Source organism: Catharus ustulatus, chromosome 2 (assembly GCF_009819885.2).
Source record: "Catharus ustulatus isolate bCatUst1 chromosome 2, bCatUst1.pri.v2, whole genome shotgun sequence".
NCBI lineage: Eukaryota > Metazoa > Chordata > Aves > Passeriformes > Turdidae > Catharus > Catharus ustulatus.
Genome location: NC_046222.1, coordinates 105,194,786 through 105,212,497, shown reverse-complemented (window position 1 = coordinate 105,212,497; position 17,712 = coordinate 105,194,786). Strand labels below are relative to the sequence as shown.

The 17,712-nt window shown below is 40.7% G+C and overlaps 1 protein-coding gene across 3 annotated transcripts in view; it reads left to right on the top strand.

Annotated features, from left to right (window-relative positions):
* Positions 1-17,712, top strand: part of ARHGAP6 (Rho GTPase activating protein 6) — a 319,193-nt gene that overhangs the window by 185,558 nt on the left and 115,923 nt on the right. Inside the window, exon 1 of one of the 3 annotated variants that reach the window (XM_033052161.1) lies at positions 14,305-14,365. The exons of the other annotated variants lie outside the window; for them this stretch is intronic. The gene's annotated coding sequence lies outside the window, so the exon portion shown is untranslated. Of the gene's footprint in view, positions 1-14,304; positions 14,366-17,712 lie in introns of those variants that run through there. 3 annotated transcript variants of the gene reach the window in all.

Below are 17,712 nucleotides of genomic sequence, written 5' to 3'. Positions count from 1 at the left end.
AAGACCCCTCAGTGTAGAGATTCTCTTCATGCTGAGGAGGCAGCCTTAGTAGCTCAAGTACTCACTTCAGCTCACTTCTGTTGCTTAGTGTTCATTGAACCTGCAGAAAGTCTTTCAAGAAGCTGTCTTCAGTTCAAGAGGGAGAACTCTGCACATATTATCCCTTCTACGCATTAACCTGATCTGTTCTTTCATTCTTAGTGGCTAGGACTTTATGAGTGAGTTTCTGTTTGACTAGCAGTGTCACATTGTTAATGTTTGGGTGGCATTAATGTATTGTTATATTGTTAAACACAAATATCCCACTGGATTTTTGGAAGCATACAGAGGTTGATTAGTTGCAGTACCAGTGTTCTCGTGAATGAGAAGGCTGCTAGATCTGTTCCTTTTGGAAAACTGCTGTCTGAAGTTCGTGACTGTGTTCCCCATTTCATCAGAGAAACTCTTCATCAGTGGAAAAAAATGAATAATAGAAATGACATAGTACTATATCTTTACAATAGACTTTCTCTTCTGTTCTTTCCTCCTACAGTTCCCTGAGTGTTTCACTCAGGGTGACCAAGGCTGATTGTCATGTACACAGACTCCTCTTATCCCTGGCAGTGTATGTGATAATTCTTATGCTGGATGTATTTATAACAGGACCAGGCTCAGTGGATCGCCACATGAAAGAAAGACTGTTCTAACACGCATCAGTTAAATCATTCAGATGGTAGAAGGTACTTCTTTCAGGTTTTTATCAGATTCTGCTTTAGGATTTACATCTACTGGTAAAACTGAGAAGTAAATAATGAGGCCTTTGAGGGGCAACAGCCAGCATTTATGTGTGGTAAATGCCAGGTATGTGCCATTGTACTTCCATGTCACCTCTCATGGTACAAAGGAGAGGAATAGCTTCTTGCTGAGACATTTCTCAGCATAGCAGAGCCCCTTGTTGAGTGACTATATATTTTTGTTAGTGTAACTGTGAGGTTTGAGATGGGGTGCTGAAAAGGGGAAATGCTTTCTGCTTGTGCTCTTTCACCTTGGGTGAAGTCCAACACCTGTTGTCATGTAAGATAATCGTTACTTGTCCTTCAGACTGTATGATGGTTTTTGTCAGTTGGTATTTTTGTATCTGCTTTTAATTCTGTTACTTAAAATATTCTTAGCTTCTGTTCATGCTTCTTTAATTTCTTTGGTAAAAGTGTTGGAACCCAGACCTTTGTCATCTTCACATTAGACTTTGAGAAGATGTCACTGGTGACCATCAGGGTAGAGGAGGAGATTTGGTCATTTACCAAAGTTATTGAAGGATCCTTGTCATGCTAGATTTTGCATGGGCTGTTCTCTCTTTGTTTTGTCTTGACTGAGTGCCATGATGGTGTCCAGCAAGGATTGCCTGTGGTGTCCTGCCTGGCCTGTGGGTGCCCTCCCTGCTAAGAGGAAGGGTTGGTGCAGTGTCGCACAGAGGAGGTGCTCATGGAGGAAATGTGTGCATGCCCTCCCACAGCGCCTTGGGCTGCTGATCTAATTTATTTATGCTGAAAGAAAACCTCTTCTTTCAGTCTAGTAGGATGGCCAGCCACAATCAAAACAGTTACATTCGTACACCATGTGAAGAAACTTATTTAATCCTCAGGCAAATTTCAGAGGTCAAGTCCTTTCATCCCATTGCCTTGTCTTGGCAGAGGCCCAGTGCTGAGGAAGAGTCCCATCCTTGCCCTGTAATTCCTCCTCCAGACAGCCTCCTCAGCCAGAGGAGACTCTGTCTTCCTTGGCTGTGTTATCTCCCTGGACCTGGTGTATGCAGCTATGCTGGAAATGGCTATTGCTCAATCATTTTCTAAATCAGTTCTCCACAGTTCCCTTCCGGCCCCTGATCTTACCTTCTCTCCTTGCCTGACCTGGAAAAACGGAAGTGTGTAGGAAACCAGGGCACAGTGAATTTCCTCGTGGACATCACTGAGGGATGGCACCATATATGAGTGCAGATGAAGGGGCTGAAGTACTGATGTATGGGTTTAGGGTGGAAGGAACAGGGAGCAAGTCAAGGAAAATGGCAGATAATGGTGTGTAAGGCCGAATGTCAGAAGTGCTTGTAAATATTATTTTTTCTGCTTGATTTTTAGGATGTGTGTGTTGTTTTGTAACTTGAAAAATGGAAGAAAACCTGTGAAAACTTGGCTATATGCTAGCCCAGGATTTTTCATAAGCGGGGAGGCAGAAGGCATTGGTTCTTAAAAACCTGCATCTTCTCAGAGTAACTTCCATCCCAGTGTTGCACTTAGTTTGCCCAGTTATGTTCCTTGTGAATGTGACATTCAAAATATTTACAGGAGCTGCTGCCTTGGAATGCTGCAGCTAGATTTGGGGTGTGGGAACGAGCAACTATGGTGGCCTCTGCTGTCTTACTGCCAGGTGGGGTGCCTGCAGAGAGTCTTCATCCCACCCTGAGCTTTGCTTTGCAAAGAGTTTATTTAACACTTGCCAGTTATTTATGATGTTAAAGCTGACTTCTATGGGAAAGTCCCATTAATTCGTGCTAAGTAAGCTGCAGATGTATATGGCTAAAATGTTACCGAGAACTCTGTGGCTCAAAAAGGTAAAGATTTATTCAAAGACAGGACACTGCTCACTTTTCCCATCATGAAGGAGATAGATTTATGTTAAATGGGTTGGCACCAAGAAATAAAAGGCTGTTTTAGGCTTGGTCTCAAGAGATACGGGAAGTTCTTGTTAAGCATCAAGCATCAGGGGAACCTCTCACCTTTCAGGTGCTCAGACCTTTGCAGGGTTGAACATCTGGAGACCTTTTTAAAGTTTGTTTTATTGACATGCATGTGCCAAGTTGTCTAGTATTTTCTTAAAGGAAAGAGACAGGAGCTAGTTAGCGCATATGAAGAGATGTATTACAAAATAAATTATAGTTTTGTGGTTAAATGGTCTTTTAGGTCTTGTAGCTTTTTTTTAAGAAAATTGATTAAAGTGTGACAGTGGCAGATTTCTTCACTTCTGTCAGGATATTCCCATCAGTGCATTATTTTTGCTGACATGCCGTACAACTTTGGAAATGTCAAGTTAGGGGAGAATCCTAGGAAAAAAGTGATTAAACATTCTTAGTTGCTCCAAAGTATACCTACAATGAGGTTCTATTGCATTATTTATTATATAAGAATATTTAATTTTTAGTCTCCTTCATTAAAAAACCCACAACATTTGTGCAAGGTTAAAATAAATAACAGAAATAAAGTGTTTTAGAAGGATTTGATGGACTCTGTCTCAGATAGAAGATTTTTTGTTTTTTATCGTTTGGATATGTTCTGATGCGTTTTGCCTTACATGTAACATGAAAGGGTTAGTTGTTAATTGCAGAAACATTCCTTTGCAGTTTTCTGACTATGTGGCAGCAAGACTTGAAACAGCTCTCCTGAATGATTTATGTTTTATGTGAGAAAGTTACATCAGGAAAAATGTTAGTTTGTTGTCTGTCTGTATTAAGCAGTTTCTGTCCATTACAAGTGTATCACTCTCAGTGGTGCAGGAAGAGTGGCTTGTTCTTTGTCACTGAAGGGTGATGTAGCTCAGTCATTGTGGCGCTGCAATGTGAGCACAGTCTTCTCCACTCTGATCTTAGCAGAGTTCACCCAGTGACAATGCTGCTGCCTAATCTACCTGTGCTCCATGCTAAGAAGAAATCAGACAACTGCCAATGAATATTGTTTCAGTAAGAAGAGTAGAAGCAGAGGAAGCAGTGTAGCAGTGGGATTCTTACTATTTTCAAATTTTGTGTTAATGCATTTCTAGGATATAGTATGGATGTAAAAACAAGTGAAGAGGAAGACACACTGAAAAGAGTCAAGAACTCTTAAGAGGCGGAAACGGGGAAAGGAGAATGCAGAGTTCATCCAGGCAGATGAGATGGATTAGAATACAAATATTATAGGGATTGAGACAATATCAGTGAGGGCAGGTCAAATGACTGCTGAGAAAGATCCCTAATAAGATAAGCAAATAGAACATGTCTTGATAGGTGACCAGGACATTTTGTAGATCAAGAAGTCAATCTTTATTGAATGAGAGAAGTGAGTAATGGCTGACTACAGTGCTTTAATCTTTATCTACCATTGAAGCAGTCTCCTGGGCAGTTCTGGAGCATCAGCATTAAAGAGAAAATCCTGTGTGACTGAATGCAGTGTGTGTAGACCCACTGACTTCAGCAGACTGTTTCTATTCTTAAGCTTTTAGTATCTTTCTAACCAAACCGACAGCTTGAAATATACCTGAAGAGCTCTTTTTAAAACTTTGAATTTTAAGATCTGGATCTGTATAAGGACTGTTACTTTAACATGTCCAATTCTAAGTTTTCTAAATCATTATGTAAAATCAGGGTCAAAGAAATCCCAGACTTTTTTGTTGTTGTTGTTTTTTAATAGAGAATAATGGCATTATAACAAATTTTAAATTCTAGTTTTCCTAACTTGGTATATTCTACTTCTCTGAGGTGGAATCTCCCACCCTGGGACCAATCTAATGTGTCAGTAGAACTGAGTATCCTTTTCTTTTACTGACTTTTTTGTGGAATGTTATGACACTTCTCAGTGGTTTAAGTTTCCCAATCTTTCTATTGATTCGGAGAACATCTGTCTGATAATTGTTATTTCATTTATTAGGGATCAACAGCTGGCTTTATTCCTGTTTTTGTAGATGCTGCCTGTGAGAGATGCCTTTCTAATATGATTAAGATGCTCTGAAGCATTAGAACAGCAGTCACTCCCAATGAAACAAAAACCTCCAGTTTCTGCCCTGCTGGGTTAAGGTTAACTAGGTTTAAAATCTAGTGCTGGCTTGTATCTTTCCAGTGAAGTTTTTAATGAAGTTGTCAGACACTGATGAAATAAGTCAGTTTATTTTATAATCCTTCCCCAAGTGCAAATCAATGTCTATATATGTGTGAAAGGTGCTTATAGCAAGTCAGTAAATATGAGTGTTAGCAGGCATGCAGATTACCATAATTAGTGGGCTATGAATGGATGAAAAAATGGGTATGTGTGGATGTCTACTTCATGCTCCTTTTTGGTGAAATTGTTAAGAACCTGCTGACAGGAGGGGAAAGAAGTTGCTCAATTTCATAACTCAATTTTATAAGAACATAACTATGACATTTTTGTGTGGTATTCTGTCTTGAAATAGCTGCCATAGTCTTGTTTTCACAAATGTAATACAAAGTCTGCAATATACACGTTTTGTGTAAGTGTTAATTTTTAAAATCACTTTGAAAACTCATCAGTCAAATGTGGTTGGTATATAATAATTCTTTGTGCTATCTTATTTTCATCTTCTTTTCTTTGTAACCTGTTGACAGATTAAAATGAACACCTAGCTAGTAATAAGTATTTATTTATTTATTTTAATAGAAGTTTCTAATAGGTCATGACTTGGAGATACTTGTCTGTGCCAAACTCAAGACCAACCGAAAAGAAAACCTCTCTAACAACACAAAACTAAGGATATTGTAAACCACTGTGAGATACAGAAGAAAGATGGAAAAATCTGAATAAATTTCATTCCATCATCTTGTCTTACATCACTTAACATTTTGTGACCAAGTGGAAAAACTCCTTGAGTTTCTTTGAAAGAGAAAAGAATTGCATGTTTTATGGCATCATTCTTCAAATGTACAGTAATTTCACGAATACAAGCCGCAGCAATTTGATAAAAATTTTGGTGGAAACCCGGAAGTGCGGCTAATAGTCAGGGGTGGCTAATATGTGAATAATTTTCTGACATTTACAACCCCAGACGTGCCAGCCAGGGCGCCGAGCCAAGCACCTGCCAGTAAAAGCCGGCATTCCGCGATTGTTACAGTGTTACCGTGTTGCCCTGGCTCCCTGCAGGCAGCACGGGGGGCGGGGAGAGAGGCGGGAGAGCTCTCTTCTTCCCTCCTCTGCCGCAGCCCAGGGGAGGAGGGGGGGGCCGCGCCGCCATTGCCGCGGCTCGGGGAGGACGGGGAGGGGGTGCACCGCCATTGCCGCGGCCTGGGGAGGAGAGGGGGGGACCGCGCCGTCATTGCCGTGGCCCGGGGAGCCGACGGGGGCCCTACGCCGCCATTGCCGCGGCTCGGGGAGGAGGGGGGGTGCTCTGCCCCCACCCTCCGCCACCGTGGCGGGAGCAGGGGGTGCTCCGTGCCCGGCCAGCGCCGCGGCGTGAGTGGGGCCGGGGCGAGCGAACCCAGAGGCGGCAGCCAGCCCCGAGTGGCAGCGCCGGGCTGGGCCACCTGGCCTCGTCAGCAGCCCCTAGCGGGCCGAGCCTGCACAGCCTTAGTTGAGCCAGTAAACCCCCGCCATGCCGCGGTTCTGTTAGTATTTGGCAACTTTGTTGCATGCGGGTCCTCGCTGCGAACGACAGAGCGGCTTATATTCAGGTGCGGCTTATTTATGGACAAAAACCGAAATATTTGCCAACACCCAGAGATGCGGCTTATACTCAGTGCGGCTTGTATTCGTGAATTTACTGTATTTTACCTTTGTGTATTTATTATAAATTTTTAGCTGAGCTGTGAAGTGGAGCAACTGACCTAACATGCAAACTACATATAGAGAGGGAAAACATTGAAATCATGTTTTATGTCTTTCTACTATGTTTCTGTCCAGTAGAATATAATAAAGTAGCAGGAAGTTGGAAATAGAGTTCCTCATAGGAGGACTTGGCTTTAAAAACTTGAAATATTTGTCCTTAATAATTTGCCTGCCTGCCTTCCTTGCTAATACAATTATTTTCAACAATCTCACTTCTTTTTCAAGTATTGTATTGTGGAAGGGCAATTACTGAAAGACCTAAGCTGGTGCAGAAAAACTATTCAGCCCAAACTGATAATTTTTCTTTCAGAGACACAGTAAAAAATTGTTTTGGAATTTTAAATGGTTCACATGTGTATAAATAACAATAGAGAAAAATCATCCAAAAATCAGCTTTCATGTCACACTAACACAAAACAAATCAGAAGCTCAGCTGAGTAACTGCTTGGGAAATAATTTTAAGATTAATAAATAACACTCTGTATGGTGTTTTGTGTAGCTTGATTCCTTCTTGTTTTGCAAGTGCTAAAGCTCTGGTGTTTTTTACCTGACTCTACAGGAGGCATTTTTGAGTCTCCTACCTTGCTGTCCCATCTGCTTTATGAAGACAGTAAATGAGTTTTCAGTGCTCAGCTGTGTCCTGCCCATCTTCAAACCCACTGGAGCCTGCCCTGAGTCCTGCAGGGTGAGGGTGAGAACATTCTGCTGCTCCCTCTGTACCTGCTGTTTCCCTCTGAGCTCTCCTGTCCTGGGGAGCCTGGGCAGGCTCAGGGTGCTGTGGCATGAGGCTCTCCCAGCTGCTGAGGTGACAGCAGCTGGGACACATCTGCAGAGTTCATTAACCTATCCTCTGTTTTGCTGCTAATATGGTTCTAAGATGCTTTTATCAAGGACTTTTATAATAAATTATAAATAGTTAAATAATTGTGTAGACATGTTCTGACTCAAGCCTATTCTACACATGTGGACTAATTCAGGGTTTTTTTGTAAACGGTAACTATTTTCCTTTACAATTTGAAACTCTGAATGGCAGAAGGGTCTGCAAGCAAATTAATCACGGTGAAAGTAGTAAAACCAGCCCTGCTCAGGCTTTTTTCCTCTCTTCTGTGTGGGAAACATGACGTTTTCTAACCCGATAGTGGGAATGTTTTCTTCTGCAGGCCTGAGTCACTTGTGAGGAATGCTAAGATTAATGCACAAGATTAATTTTCTCATTGCTGCCTTCTCCACTGCAAAAATGGAAGTTTGCTTTCCTTTGAAGTTTTCTTTAATTTCCAGCAGAATTTCAGGTACTCTGAAGGTTTTTTTCCCTTCAAATTCAAACACAGTTTTTTTCTGTAAAATTTATCCTTGCCTTTTAGTGACCATGAGCACAGAAGTCCATGCATGCTCTCTTCCAGACTTAGCTTATTTTAGAGTGTACTGATTAATCTTTGCTCTGCATTTTATGCTGTTCTACAATATGCAGAAAACCCTCTGTTCTCACAGAGCTGTGAACAATTTTTACTTTATCAGGGTTGCCTAGATGTATAGTATCAGTTTAATGATTTTCTTTTCCATTTTCAACATACTATTATATGTAATCTATAACAACAGATGTTCTGAAATGACATATTTATGTTGGATGCTCTAAGAGAGATTACTCTTGCTGTTATCTTTCTTAATAAAGCATTAACAATTATTGAAAGAATTAGTCTTAAATACTAAAATTAAAATAAGAGATAAAGGATGTCTTCCCAGGTGGCTCCAGAGTAAGCACTAGTGTCTATACATTGAATCTCATCAAAGACCAGATTTTAATGCACATTAATTTCATTGTGATATGTATTGCATAAGTGTTCCCATTGAATTTGAGCAAAAAGGCTTAAAGCTCTATCTTAAATGAATAAACTGCTTGTTAAAGTAATTTTAGGAAAAGCAGTAGTACAAAAATGAGTTCATGTTCCCCTGGCCAATGCACCTTAATTTCTATAATTTTAAGATTTAATACATGTAGTTGAAAACCATCATAAGTGAAAGGAGTGCAATTGGGCTTTTGTCAGTAGTTTGTAAATAACAACATGTTCTGTGTACTATCCCTATAGGAGCAGGAGCAAAGCTCCAGGTATCCTTCTTTGCACTTTGGGCAAAGCACAAACTGTGACAGCTTTGTCCTGCACCAAGAGCTGCTATTCCTTTCCAGACTGCAGGGGAAATGCCTGAATCTGCTTCTTCCTGCCCTCTCCCTGTGTCCCAGTGCTGCTGCCCACAGAGGAGGGAAGGAAGGTGACCTGGAGGTGATTCACTGGCTTTGGACCCAACAGTATCTTTATATCTCTTTTTTGATTTAAAGGAAGTCAGTCTGGAGAGCAGTTTAGGAGTAAGTGGAGATGCTTCAGGTGAGTATCTGTGTAACTTGGTGTGGTCACCTGCAGGTACCACTGCTGTGCATCATGTGTGCCTGCTGACACTCCTCAGCTGTGTTCTCTTTGATGCTCATCAGGTTGGACAAGTAATTACTCCACTTAAGACTACAAAAAAAAATTAAACTTAATTTCCATTTTAGATAGGTTGCTCTCCCAGAGAGGTTTATTGTCACAAAGACTTATAAAATCCTATTCCACTGATGTAACTGAAATTTCTCCCTACCTGTTCAGGATTGACCTTTACTTGGGACTTCTAGTAGTGTTAAGGAAAAGAGATTATCTTGTAGCAAATGTCCTGTTCTTGTTGTTGAAGGGATTTGGTTCTCCATGTGATGAGATCATAGAGGTAAAAAAAATGTTGAAATTCTGTCTTCTCATTCAGTCATAATTAGTAATTGAAAAGGTAATTAAAATTTGACAGGCTGCCAAAATTTGTATATCATGTCATTTTTTTAATAGTGTCTTACTTTTTGAAATTGTTTGTGGCTCTTTTGGCCTTTTTTTCTTTCTCTCTTGCATTTAACTGGATTTCAATTCAATTGAAATTAATTTCAATTCTCCTCATTTTCTAAACCCCTGAATTTTTCTTTGCCTGCTGCCAACATCCTATTTCATTCTGTGTTCTTCTTGTTTACATTTGCTTCTTTTCTTCCATAGATTTCTGACACTGTTGTTTTCCTGCTCAGTCCCATATTGGCTACTCATTAACTTCCTGTGAATTGTTCCCTTTGGGTATTTAGTGCTTGCTTCTACAGTTTTTCATGATCCTTTTTTTGTTCCTTTCTTGTTATACCACCATCAAGACTGGTCATTATTCCTATTTACCAACATACAGTAATTTCACGAATACAAGCCGCAGCAATTTGACCAAAATTTTGGTGGAAACCCGGAAGTGCGGCTAATACTCGGGGGCGGCTAATATGTGAATAATTTTCTGACATTTACAACCCCAGACGTGCCAGCCAGGGCGCCGAGCCAAGCACCTGCCAGTAAAAGCCGGCATTCCGCGATTGTTACAGTGTTACTGTGTTGCCCTGGCTCCCTGCAGGCAGCACGGGGGGCGGGGAGAGAGGCGGGAGAGCTCTCTTCTTCCCTCCTCTGCCGCAGCTCGGGGGAGAGATGGGGGGGCCCCGCGCCACCATTACCGCGGCTCGGGGAGGAGGGGGGGCTCTCCCCCTCGCAGTTTCTGGCCGAGGCCCCGCCTCAACCCGGCAGCCATTGGCCCTCAGGCCCGCCTCCATCTGGTAGGAGCAGTGCTGTGAACCCCCGGGCCCGCCTCCAACTGGCTGCCGTGGGCCCCCGGGACTGCATGGACCCAGGAGGAGGGGAGCCGTGGGCCCCCAGGCCTGCCTTCACCCGGCTACTGTGGCACTGCTGGCTCCCCCCACGGCTCACAGCTCACACTTCCGGTTTGGCAAATTTTGCGACTTCGTAGATAATATAAGGCGCACCGGACTATAAGGCGCTCTTCCGGGTTCGAGGGAAAGTTTTAGTCAAAAGGGTGCGCCTTATAGTCGTGAAATTACTGTAATAACAAGCCAACATGTCAGGTTAAACTGGAGAAGGAAGCAGAGTGAATCACAAACTGCAGACTTTCTGAGCATCTTGCTGAGGCCTTTTCCAAAGACATTTGGTTTATTTGTGGTGTATGTTTCTAAACAGACCAGAAAGAGGAATCAGAGTCATAAGAGCAGAGGAACTTGAAATTTAGCACTGTTGTCAGTGCGTTCCAGCCTGTCTGAGAACAGTTGCTGTAAAGCATCTGGAGAAGAGAAGGGATTAACCCCCAGATCTTGAGCGATGCTCTCATACTTGGGCAGTGAGCAGCAGGGTGTGGTCCACATCTGAAGCTGTTCCTGGACTTCTATTCCTGCCTCTACACATGGTTTCATGCTGACCTTAAACAATGTCCTTGGGGCTACATTAAAATGGGGAGGGAGGTGTCAAACTGCAAAGTTGTAACAGACTTTTGAAATGCGTGGGTTTTTCTGGAGGGGAAAGGACAGCCTTGAGTGTGTGCCTAAGCTCCCTGTGCAATGGAAAGGACAAAGCAGGTGCCACATCACAGAGCTGCCAGCGTGCCTGACAGGGCTGCACAGGACCCAGAAGATGTGGGTTCACTGTTCTCCAGCCTGGCCTGGAGGGAGGTTCCAACATCAGCTTCTTGGAAGAGCTACAAGCCACTAGGTTACAGAATAGCCTAAAATCAGGAATATCTTTGTTCGCTCTGGTTGATTATGTTGGTTGTTTTTGGTTTTTTTTTTACACTGGTGGTCATGTCTGATTTTTGGGTTTGGTTAGAGCGTTTGTTTTTGTGTTTGGTTTGTTTTGGTTTTCTCACATGTAATTTGGATACCTCACAGGAATATGGATTGGTTCCCTCTGCTGCTCTGATTCAATATGCTGTGTGTGTTGTTATAAATGTAGATTGCAAACTGATCATGGTTGATTTGTCCTTACTAGTCACAATTCTCCAATGCTGTAGGGTATTATTCCCATTTCTTTCTAACAGTGCACAAAAGAGAGTAGAGATGTTCATTTTTAAAGTAAAATCAAGCAGTTATTCTTTAGATTCCCAAAATCTACCGAGAAACAAAGACTTGCCTTCTTCTGATTTTTTATTTATAGGATCTTACGTAGCAACCAAAGTGATAGTCCTTAGACTGAACTTTTGTGCATTATTAATATGACTTTTCAAGATCTTGCACGCTTTTGCACATTGGACTACAATAACATGGCATTGGGACCATCACTAGCAATTTGGATCACTTTATCACCCGTCTTTCGTTTTACTTATTGCATAAAATCTTTACCCAGAGGATGTGGAGTTATTCTTAAGGGACATTTGCATCTTAGGATGTCTCTAACCCTTTCTACAGAGTGTATTTTTTTCAAACATGTCAAAATACTGTGGAAAAGCCTAGTCACCAAAAATTAGAATCTCTGTCTTTCTTGCTTTACGAAGTAGTGACTGAATCTGTAAGATAAAACCTTCGGGAACCTCATGAGAAGTTGAGAACCTTAGCCTGGTTCTGTTTTAAAAAGGGCTTTCCTAGTGTCCAGCATTTTTGCCAGTTAAGCCATTGGAAATACTTCCATAAACAAGGTGCGAAAGCAGAACAAATGGGCGTGGTCCTGCTCCAGCTAGCATTTACTGAAAGATTGATGTGAGCTTCCTTTAGGGCAAAGTTGTCTTCCTGTGCATTCATAACAGAGGGAGATGATATTGGGTCTGTCCTGGGGTTCTGGAGCTATTCCACCCTGCCAGGTCCCATTTAACTCTTTTCTCACTGGCTTACTGAGTTTACTGACATTGCTAGGGAGCCCTTTAAATGTGGTATCACGGACAATTTAGGATTCTACTTTCTAGATTTTTGTTTTCTTGAATGATGCGCAAGCAGACCCAAGTGTCTCAGAAGTGAGTAGTGTTTCGAGGTACCTCAGATTTTGGATGACAAAGGCAAGTCACTGATTTTTTTTCAAAGGATTAGGGCACAACATCAATTTGCCTCAAAAAGCTTCTGAAAGAGAGTGATTGTGACCTAAGTCTGAAGCATATTTATACAAAAAGCCATACTCCTATGTCACAGAGAGTGAGATTATCACTGAGCTCATCCTGGGGGTCTTGCTCCCTGTAAAGATTTGGGAGAGGGAATACCAGAAGCAAGGTGTAATCTGTCCAAAGCAGCAAGGTCTTCTATTGTGTGAGGAACTAGAACAGACTGAAGCTCTGAAGTCATGCAAGCATTTTCTCTAGGGGTGTATAAATGTCTGAATTATATCACAACCCAGTTTTTCACCAGGACTCTTTAAAATATATCTACCATTTTGTTCTTAAGTTCCCAAGACACAGGCAGGATTTATGTAAGTATTGTTATTTACAGTGATAGTTATAATGTTTGAGTTAAATATCCTCTAGCAATCGGCGAGGAGCTAGATTTACATCCTTGCCTGGTTTTGTGTCACACATTGCTACATATTAAACCTATTTATCAGGTAAGTGTTAATCTGAACAGAACAAGTCTCTTGCTCAGAGCAGCCCTGCTTATGCTAAAGCTGTGCTTTAGCTTCCTGAAATGCAGTGTAATTGAATGCCAGCAGAGATTGTTATCTTGGCAGTAGCTCAAGCACTGTATTGCAGTAAGGCTTTGATTTCTTTTATGCCAAGGTAATGTTAGAGCGGCACTTGGTTTATCCTGAATTTGTAAGACTGTGACAGACTGTAGTCTAGTTCTGGGCATTGGAATAGTTCCCCAAAAAATAGGAGTGTAGTTTACTTTTTGTAATCATACTGTTGTTTTTTTATGGCTAATAGAATATTGTTTGTATGTCATTCTGGGAATAGTGCTGTGAGAGCTGGATAGTTAGTACTGTATAGAGTGAAGAATGCTAGAAAGGAAAAAAACCTGAGTCCAGTTTATGAATAACGTAGAGCAGTGTGGCAAGTATAGTGTGAATGGGAAAACTCCCTGCTTTGTAGACTCAAGTCGCATGTATGTATTTCCAAACATGGCTTCACTGTGTTTTTTTAAAATAAGAAAATAAATTCTGTCATTCTCAAGCTTCCTTTTGGAGACAGTAGGACTTTTTCTTACTATTTTTCTCTTTTTCTTCTTATTTTTCTCTTTTTCTTCAAATCTGCTAATCCCCAATATTTTGCTGTAATCTAAACAGTGCAGTCTGGATTTTTTACTTGGATTTTGTGTTGGTGAATAAAAACTCACAGTACTCCCCATGAGAAGCAAACAGAAGATTCAATATCTCGACCTGCAGTGTAATTTGATTATTTAAGATTCTCATCTTCGTCTGCTTGGTTAAGCTATAAGAATATCTTTTTTAATGCACAGACCAAGTGGTAAGTCACACGAATGTGAACGTTTTACATGTGAAAATCTTTACACTGGTGCTTATTCATTTCAAGACACAGGAATTTCCATTCTACTCAGCTGCTTGTTCTTCCAAAAGATTCAGCAACACTTCTGTAAAAGTTCAGTGCTAGAAACAATAAATTTATATTAATCAGCTTCATTGTGCAAAACTGTACAGATACAGCAGTTAAAAGAATATAATAGTACTGAGAAATTTGCTCCTCATTTGCTTAACTGAGGCTGGGATTCAGACTCCGTGTTCTGAGTGCCTTTCAATCTGGTGTATATATGATTAATGTTGGTGAGTCACTTCTGATGGGAATTTTCGCTTTTTCTCACATTGAAAGATAGGAAGACTTTCTGCTCCTCCCACTACCAGCTCAAAAGCACTGCAGAAGACAGAAAGGAGGAGATAATTTTTCATTTTTCCAGAATTGCACTCAGTTAAAGGAACTGAAGAGATAGCCAGTCCCTTTGACATTTGCTGCACAGGTGTCTGCAAACCAAGTAGGACAGCTGGGATTGGGATAAAGGTGTAAGTAGATTGTTATGCACATGAGAAATGTTCTTACTGCTTTTTTAAATTCAGAATTTAAGTGGAAAGACTAGTCTAGAAAAAATGGGAAGGAGAATTTGGGAAGGAAGTTATTCTGTAGGTGCAGGAAGGCAAATCATGACCTGAATCCTTTAGGGGTTCATGGTAGGAATTGTTGGATCTGGAGATCTACTTACTCCTTTCAGAAGTAAATAAATAAAATCTCCTGGGGAGAATATAATGCTTCATTAACACAGATTAGCTCAAAAGCTTCTGTAGCTGATTGTAAAATAATGTAGGCATGTCTACAGAACTTGCCCTGTGATTTTAGACAATGCTTTTCTGCTCTTTCTGTATGTGTGCCTCTGCATAAAGAATGCAATACATAGGTTGATTGTGAGATTCAGTGCCCCAAAATTCATCAAATAGGACAGAATGGCTTCCGTATTGAGGAATTTTGGAGACCTGTATATAGAGACCAGGTATTTGGAAATGCCTAGGTACATAAATGTACTGGAAGTCCTCAGTGATATTTTACAGTGTTTAAACCAAGTTAATAGCTGCTGAGGGCTTAGGCAACTGGCTCGCTTCTGTTTAGAGAACCCTGTGAGACCTCTGTGTGTAATGTTAGACCTCTAAGTAATGTCAGAATATGGTCTGATACTTCAATGACTGTGCTTCAGCTGAAATTTGAAGTCTACCTGGTCTCATTTCTGACACTGGGAACAGACCTCTTGAGCTCATGCCTTGTGGATTTTGTGTCCAAATCGTGTTTTGTGGAGCTGCAGCTCTGTGACAGGACAGGGCAAGATGACTTGAGGCAAACCACTGCTGCTGTAGAAAACTGTATCAGATAATTCTTGTTGTTATGGTTGTGATGTTCACTAAAAATAACAAATTACTGACTATTTGGTGACCTCTAGGAATTTATTCTTCAATCTTCTGTCTGCTATCTTTTGGACTTTGGTATTTCAAAACTGACTCAGCAGAAAGCATATGGCTACAGTGAGTATCAGTGCCAATTATCGTGACTTTAGTAATAGTGCTGTTAGTTTGAATGCACATTGTTGTTGGGTATATAAGTTTAATTCATTCTCTTATGGATTTACATTCTGCAGTAACATTCAATTTGTATTACTAGCAAGTTGGAAAAGAAATTAACCCATGGGGAAAAGAAATTTTGTCTAATACATTCACTAACAACACTTTAGAAAGTGACTTCCATTTAAAAAAAAATTAAAAAATTGGAGTAATTAATTGTATCAGAGATTGATACTTTCCCTTCTTTCCCCTCTGTTCCTCGCAGCTTTTGGAGCTCTGTTTGCTTTCCAGAAGTATAATGACATGCTCTGGGTGACTAAAAAGGCATATTTCTGCCCTAGGCTTAGAGCAGAAAGGATGACTGCTTTGGTTGTGCAGTGCCGATCAGAGCACTGGGGGAGAAAACAGAGCCTTATAAAGGTAGAAAATGAAAAGATTTTATAATGTCTTATTACCTCCAACATTTGTTTTCAGTATTTTCTGCAGTATTTTTTTCTTTTCTGAAGAAATCTATAGCTTCCATGCAAATTCCTTTGCCCTGTTGTTTTTTGTGACTCGTTATTCATTGAAAATCTATTGCTGCCAACAGAAGATGCTCAGGTCAAGCTCCTGGCTGCTATAAAATGCACACTAAATACTCAGCGTGAATTCTAGTGGGCATTTGCACTTACCCAGCAATTAAGGATGCTCTTGGGAACCCTGCAGAGAATTGCTCAATACTCTGTAAGACTGCATTCTCCAAATTCAGACAGTACGTACAGCACGGCTCTCTGAAAAGATTTGTAAAAAGGTAAGACTGGAGATGATGTTAGGAGTGGGTAAAGAGAAGCAGAACTGTGTGTGTTTGGGTGAGGAGGAGGGTGTTTCTCCTGCACTCTGACCTTATTTTTTCCCTTCTCTGTATGGTTTATTCCCCATTCCCCAGGCATCTCTTTCATGCAAGGTTTCAAGGGACCCTCTTTTGTACTCTGGAATAGTTTCTAGCTCAGGAGGAGACAGATTCCAATGGCCTTACCAGGAATCAGCCAACATAGGGACCCCTCTGCACCACGTCTGCACCATGGGCTGCCATCCTTCAAGTTACAAGTCTTGCCACGAGCCTGATGAAGGTGGTCCAGCTGACTGTTCCCTGGTGGCATTGTAAGCTCAAGTTCCCCACAGTACATGGAAAAATACACCTCTTTGATCACACACTGTGATTGTAACACCTACTAACTACTGTGACAGGAACTTTCTAAATACCCTGTGTAGAATGTGTTTTTATTATTCTGGAGAGGGTTCAGAAAAATGTCTTGGTACATTGCCATCTCTGAATTCACCTTTCTCCAGGCAGTTTGAACCTGTGTGCAGACACTTTTGTTTTTAAATTTTACCTTTTCAAATCTGCATATCATCTGAATTGACAAAGTAAATACATCTTTCTGCCTTTTTTCCATCACCCTGCAATATCATGGATATTACACAATCTGGATTCTTAGTCCCTCTCAAAGCTTAGAGCCAGGTCGGTTTTCATCCTGACTGTAATTTCCTGGATTATGGATTATCACAATAAAAAATGGATTATGATACACAGTAAATGGTCAGTGTGCAATAATTAAAAATAACTAAGTGATGCCATCTGCTGTCTTAAAACCTTATTTAGTATTTCATCCAACTGAATTGTTATCCTAAGAAATGGAAACTACCTACACTGAGTATAATGTCAGAACCATGACATGTTACCTTGATGGGTGTCAAAGTTAGGCAGTATAAATATTGATTGTGATTAAATATAGACTATAGAACGTCAGAAGGAAATGTGATACTAGTGTCAATCCAAAACAATTCCTTGGTGAACTTACTTCACAAATAATTTGAGGGGCTTTTTTCCAGACTGTTTTGGTTTTTTTATTTCTGAGAGGAAGAAGTGTAATCTTGTAGAATAGAGGGGAGATTGGAAGAAGGTGATACACCATTACAATAAAGTGTGTGTTTATTAAAATCTATGTTTTATGTGGTGAAATTCTTCACATTACTTCTATATTTAGTACAAGCTATCTACAGTGACTTCTAGGTACTTTATCTACAGCACTTTTAGGAGCTTTTTTTGTGTTTTTAGGAAAGAATTAACTTGACCATGGTCTTCAGGGAAGTTGAGAACCACATTTCTGTAGGACACATTGCTCAAAGGGAAGTCACTCAGCGTCTCAGATAATAACATTTAACAGTTGTATATACATTCAACTAAGCTAAATTTGAAGTTGACTATGGACAACCATGCTCAGCATTGAAATGGCATCTCATTCAGAGAACATCAAATAGTTACT